This window comes from Meleagris gallopavo, chromosome 8, assembly GCF_000146605.3.
Source record: "Meleagris gallopavo isolate NT-WF06-2002-E0010 breed Aviagen turkey brand Nicholas breeding stock chromosome 8, Turkey_5.1, whole genome shotgun sequence".
Taxonomy (NCBI): Eukaryota; Metazoa; Chordata; class Aves; order Galliformes; family Phasianidae; genus Meleagris; species Meleagris gallopavo.
This window is the reverse complement of record NC_015018.2, coordinates 477493-484240: the sequence shown is the minus strand read 5'-3', so window position 1 is coordinate 484240 and position 6748 is coordinate 477493. Positions and strand designations below refer to the sequence as shown.

At 39.9% G+C, this 6748-nt stretch overlaps 1 protein-coding gene across 2 annotated transcripts in view; it reads left to right on the top strand.

The window, feature by feature from the left end:
* Positions 1–6748, top strand: part of NRG3 (neuregulin 3) — a 285382-nt gene that overhangs the window by 258242 nt on the left and 20392 nt on the right. The window lies entirely within an intron of this gene.

Genomic DNA, 6748 nt, shown 5'->3' with positions numbered 1-6748 from the left:
TTTACCCTGCCTTCTATTCTCTGTACTAGTTCAAACCTGAAAATAGCTGCATAACGTTCATTATCCTTTCTTTATTCCTTATCCTTTCTTCCTAAGAAGAAAGGTTGAGGAAACTGGGCTTGTTTAGCATGGAGAAGAGAAGGCTTTGGGGAGATCTCATTGTGGCCTTCCAGTACTTGAAGGCAGCGTATAAACAGGAGGAGGAACAGAGGAACGGCTGTTTATGAGGGTAGATAGTGATAGGACAAGGGGGAATGGTTTTAAACTGAGCCAAGGGAGGTTTAGGTTAGATATTAGGAGGAAGTTCTTCACACAGAGGGTGATGAGGCACTGGAACAGGTTGCCCAAGGAGGCTGCGGATGCCCCATCCCTGCAGGCATTCAAGGCCAGGCTGGATGTGGCTCTGGGCAGCCTGGGCTGCAGGTTGGCGACCTGCACATAGCAGGGGGTTGGAACTGGATGGTTATTCTATGAATCTGTGATTATCCTTGATGACAGTTGTAATGTCTATTCCTAAAGAGCCCTTGCATTTGAATGCAGAGGTTGCTGCATTTACTAATGGATGCACAGATATTTCCAAACGTTGCACTGCTCTAGGAAGAAGCTTTACATGTAGCAGGTAGTGTTTCAAGTGTTTTGGGGCTTTAAAGAACTCGATCAATCTCAGTGAAGTGCTGTCACTTCCTTATTTCTTCTTTCCCATTTTACCTTTCATTGGACTTCAGCAAAAGAATTAATTGTTGTTATTTAGTTTGAAAGTCAATTTTGAATCTCTTTAAATGAGAGGATCTATGTAAATGCATCAGAATTGCTGTTAAAAGCAGGGGAAAAAATAACCTACCACATTTCATTTTTTGAACAAATTATTAAAATGTATTATAAATTTATATTTTATTCTGGTTTGACTCTATTTTTGCAAGTGTTTGGGTTGCTGCAAAAGGGAACGCAAAAAAAAACTTTAGGCCTTTGTCCCTGTGACACCTCACCTCAATGCCAATTTAAGCTTCTTTACAATAAAAACCATGCACAATGCTAAAAGCTCTGAATGCTTGATCTTAAAACATTTCTCCCGATCTGTCCTAAGATATGGGCTGCCTTGTTTGGCAATCCTCATTTGAAAAGGTAGTATTTGAAAAATGAATTGGAAGTGGACCTTCCTCCAGGTTCGTTAAACATTCATATGGTGGAAGGGTTGCTCTTTCTCTTTTTAAGGAAATTGGATCAGCTATTCAAGTCAAACAACTGAATAGTCAGGGGAAAAAAAAAATGGAGCCGGGTGGCTATAAAAAGGAGACTTTTTGGAACTGCCTTACTTTAAGAAGATGCAATCTTTTGTTTTATTTTGCCCATTTTCTGATCAGTACAGTAAAAACAGGTGAGGAAGAGTGGTGGCCATGTCTTGGCATAGTATAGGTCAAGCACCATGAGTAGTGTTAAAGCCTTTGTGATAGCTGCTAGGTGGCCTCTGCTTCTATGAGGTGTAGATGTGGCTTTGTGCTCCTTCTCATTATCCTTTTATTGAAAGCATTCCAGAAAGTCTTTGAGGAACAGAAAGTATATGAACAGGTAAAGGTCTGCAGCAACTGTACTTCAGGAGCTCTGGTAAACACTAGGAGCATACTATTCAGATTTTTGGACCCCCTAAAAAGTATCCTAAATGAATGATGCCAGCATACGGTGCTATAAAAATGTTGGGAAAGAATAGGCCCATCTGGTACACAACAGAACACAAGCTTGCTGATAGAGTCAGGGTCCAGGTTGAGTGCTGTGACTCAGCCAAGCATGAACCATATACAGGTCGTGCCATCTTCTAGCAGCATAGTTAGTCCTTTTTAGTGAGGAGAGCTACTGCAATCACATTCATATCCAACAGCTGGCATTGGGATACTGCCCAAATAATTCAGTGTAAGCATAAACAAAGTAGAAAGCGTCTGAGGAGTTTGGGTTTGCTATTCTATCAATATTAACCAGCTTGAACTACTCGTGAAAAGATTTAGCTCTTTGCACAGCTAACCAACGGCTCTTCAGCGTGAATGTGTGCAAACTCACCTTCCTTGGCTAGCACCAGGGTTGAGGAAGAATGCAAGGAGTTTAAGAGGCTTAAGCCAAAATGTAGATATCTCCCTGCCACTGGATATATTACAGGGAATAAAGCTTTCTGTTTGTATCAACAGCAGAAATATTTTGAAGCATCGTATGCTTTCCTTCCTGCATTTGAATCTATTACATCTCTTCTACTTCCTTTCTCAGTTCAGTTTTGATTCTGTGAATTCCTACTGCTCAGAGCTGGTAATTGCATTCACCTGGACTCTCAGTATCGATTCCATTGTACAATAAAGGAGACAAATTAGATAAACAACATGGTATTCCGTAAGCAGGATTCATAAACAACGGTTTGAATGGAGCTATTAGTCTGTTAGTATTTCTCTGCAATTTCCTTCAAGGATACTCCTTTTACCAAATAATTTGACAGCAATGTGCAATTTGTTGCTAGGTTGGCAGGGAGCTTGAATTTGGATAACTATTTCCACATTTTGCTTGGCAAAAGTTCAGGCTCCTGTCTCCTACATTCTTTTTGTAGTTACCCCATTTTCTGTACACCATTTTTCTTCTTTACGAATGCAGATGTACTGATAATCTTGCAGTAGGCCTTCAGTCAGGAAGAAGGTTATGTGCAAGTTCTTAATGGAGGATTTTTGAGTTACACAGGAGATTTAAAATTTACTTTACCAGGTGCATGAAGCTTGGGACTTCCTAGTATTACCTATGTCTTCCCAAAGAGATTATATCACTTCGAGAGATATTTAATGAATGTGGTCCACAAGACTGCAGCAAATGGTTACATGTCATCATACGCAAGCAAGGATGCTCAGCTGCCCCTCTTAGGCAAACACTCTCTGCGCCCTACACACCACCTACAGGCAGGAGGACATGTCCCAGTTCCACTTCTGTATCTCTGCAGATCACCAGGCTTGGTGTCTCCTGGTGTTTACTGCCTCCTTTCTACACCTTGATTACAGAGTTTCTTTAAATTCTCTTAGCTTTAGAAGACCAGCAAGAAAAGCAGCAGAAGAGTTGCCATTCCTTTTGTGATTCTGACAGTTGGCACGGTTGTTTAAAATAGCCTTTTTCATCCTTATGGCATTTAATACCTTCTCCCGTGATACTAAGTGGATCTATTAATTCCCCATCACATCCCCTCTGAGGTGCCTAATACGCTTTTCATGCTGTAGCGTGTGGTTTCACTTCTCACTACACTTGTTTCCAACAGCTTGTAATCACAAGCTTCTGATTTCTGATATTATAACAAGACGACAAAATTTATTTTTGTGACTGTTGATGCTTGTTGATACCATATAGTAAATAAACCTAATCACTGTGATAGAAATGCAATTAATATATGTTGAATGCCAGACAAAAGTATTTAGCTCTTTTCAAAGATGAGCGTGTTTTTACCTGAGTTGTGATGTGATTTATCAGCTAAGATCAGGAGCAGATTTACCAATTCAATAACTTGTCACATCTTTGGAAGAAGTGCCATAATAGAGAAACTTGAGCTTGCTGGCCTCTGTCTAGAGTGCTGGCAGCAGAGCACAGGGAGTAGCTGTGAAGATGCTCAGTATTCCAGCTGATAGGCTGATGGGGCAAGGCCAGCCCTTCCAGAAGTGGCTTTTGTTCTTCACCTCTCTGAATGTAATGCAAATCTGATACTCTGCCTTCCCAGTCCTTTTTGAAATGGCAACCTCATATCACTTCTCTTCCAATGCAGATGCAAATCTGAACTTTATTTTTTTGTTACTATTTGAGAGATATCCATTAAGGAGAAGGAGCTGGAGGGAGTTGTTTTGTTTTGCTTAATCATAGGACAACAGTGTCTGGCTATTCTATAGCATGTATGAGACGTTTGTCACCTGTGGATCCTAAATTTAAGAAAGAATAATCCAAAACATAGAGCAGGGAAATGACTCACAATGATACAGCAGGTCAGTGGCGGAGGGTGACTTCTTGCAGACTCATTTAGCATTAGCAAGTGTAGTGGGTGAGATTTTATTGTCAAAGAGTTGGAGTAATTGCACATAACAGATGATTTTCTCTGCAAAACCATGAAGAAATGAAAATTTGCAAAACGCTTTATTTTCAAATGCTTTCATTATTCTTTATTTTATTTAGCCATATACATCAACGTTTCTTTTACATCAGCTCAAAGAAACACGCATAATTAACCAAAAATATAATAAAACCATTAAAAAACAAAACAGAAACATCAGATACAGATGAGATTTCAGGGATGCTTTCAACCCCCCAGAGCAGTACAGTACTCTGATAGTGCTTCACAGCTTATCCCCTGCAGTGGCTTAGTGTCTGGCAGCTCACAGCAAGCAGAGGGCTCTGTGGGTTGCAGCTTGGGTGACAGCTGGGGGCAGTAGGGCTGGTTCCACTGGGGCACAGCTGGGTGGCAATCCCCCATCCCACCCTGGGAGCTCTGCTTGATGCTACTGTAAACTTCTCCCAGGATTCTGATTTTTTCTCCAAAGATTGTCTCAGAGAAAGAATGTGACGTTTATGGTTAAGCTAGAAAGGAGTAAACCCAACTGTGTTTAATTCTATGAATGATGTGCAACATCTAAATAAAATTGATTCCGCTGATTGTTCACATTCTCTGTATATTTGCACCCTCAGTTGAAATTGTGATATCTTATCAGTGTAATTGACATTGTTGTGATAATTAGTGAGCGATGGATCTGGAAATGTCATGAAATAAATGTTGGATTAAGAAGAAAGAACCAACCTGAGCCTGGGCACTAAATATTTGGGATTGCAGTGGGCAGCTCATGGGGGACCCTGTTCTTCCTCAGCTGTGGTGAGCAAAGATGCTCTTGTGTGTGTGATCCCACCCAGCCCACATTCACTTTAACCTTAGATGTGGCAAGAGGCATACCTCATCCCAGTTTAATCTCTGTGATTCACTTCATGCTCGTGGTCCTTTAAAGCCATTTGGATCTTCAATTTAATATCATGAACAAACATGAAAAAGGACAGAAATACCTTCCTAGTGCTTACAACTCATTCTTCCCATAGCTCAAATTGATTTATTCAGGTCAGAAATCAGTGTCATTGCTGCAGCTGGCAGAAGAAACATTAAAGTTTAAAACTGTCACAAACATGAGCACCTTAAAAGACATGCTTCCATCTGAATGCTTCATCTACAGTAGTGACAAATGACAGCTAAGATCATTGTAACTAGAAGAAAACCGAGTGGAATATGTTTCTTCTTATTATTTCAGTTGTTTTGTGTGCAATAACATTTTGCATATTGCCACTTTCACAGCTTTGCCTTCAGAAGCCCTGAAGCAGTGATTTTGGCCCCTTTCCTGTGGGTATTTCACACAACAGGAAGAGATGGAAGAGATAACTTAGGAGAAAAATTGGAAGATCTTTTGGTTTTTTTTAATCAGCAGAAAATTGGTCACAAGTAGTTCAAGACATTCTGTGAACATGCTCTGAAACTAGTCAGAAGAGAGTAGTCTTTCAGACTTTCCTTTTTAGTTTTGCTAAACTCTTAGGAAATGTAGATAATTATAACAAAGGGAATTAGGAAATAACTTCTCCTTTTTAAGGAGTTCTCACCTGGCCTTTTGTTAGACAACAAAATAATTATGGGGAAGAACTGTACCATGACAGAAATCTTACTGTCTCCTTCGCAAATGATTATGCTGTTGTATAATAGCAAGGCATTTATTTTACCACTGTATTTTATTCACGTACATTGTATTTTTTTCCTAAAATATTTAATCATGTAATAGATCCCACAGTACCAACTTGCTGTAAAGCTACCTAGTACTAAAAGTACAAATTCAATGAATAGAGAAAAGGACTGAAGAAGAATAGACCAATTGGGTTTAGTGCAGTTCATCTCAGCATAGCGTCAGAAATGTTATCTTTCTCTTCTGTTTCTTTTTCTGCTCTTTTTCATAAGTCCTCATAGCTCTGAGGTACTGTCCAATAGCTGCTAACATTGATTCTTCTTTCAAACCAAAATGCACCCTTCTTATGCTTTGACTTCCAGGCTCTATTCAGGGACGGAGTGGGTTTTTTTTTTGCTGAATTTCCAGCTGAATCTCAAAGCAAGAAGAGGAAAACCCATTCCTGTTCACATCCGGTGTCTGCTTTACAGACCTTTTTGTCACGCTGTGCACCCAGAGATTGCCCTGCACGCACAACTGTCACAAGAAGAATTATGCTTACACTGATACTACTAGCACAGATACTCCCAGGTCAGAAGTTTCAGGTGCAGAAGGGTTGTCTGGCTCTACAGATAGGATTCAAATGTTTTTCTTACTTATCTGTTGATACAAAAGCTATTCAGTGTGGTTTTCCTAGTTATGCATATTGATGAAGGGAGTGTTTGACTGAAATCACCAAAGGACACAAAAAGGTGCTTAACACTGTCTGTGATGTGTTTTGTGACCTCAGGCACTGCATGGACAGTCACAAAAGCAGGGTTTTACTCAAAGGTGTCTGCGTTGCCTTTTGTTTTGGGCAGATCAGTCAGTAATTTTGCTGCCAATGTGGACATTGGATTTCTGATGTGCAGAAGGTAATGGGGACAACAAACCTTGGCGCTCTTCACTTGTGTAAACAGCAGTGAATGGATGTATTCCTGATTTTAATTTTAAATTAAAGCACTTCTTATCAATTTCAGTTCTCACTGAATAACATCAGCAATGTATTTTGAATTTTATATATT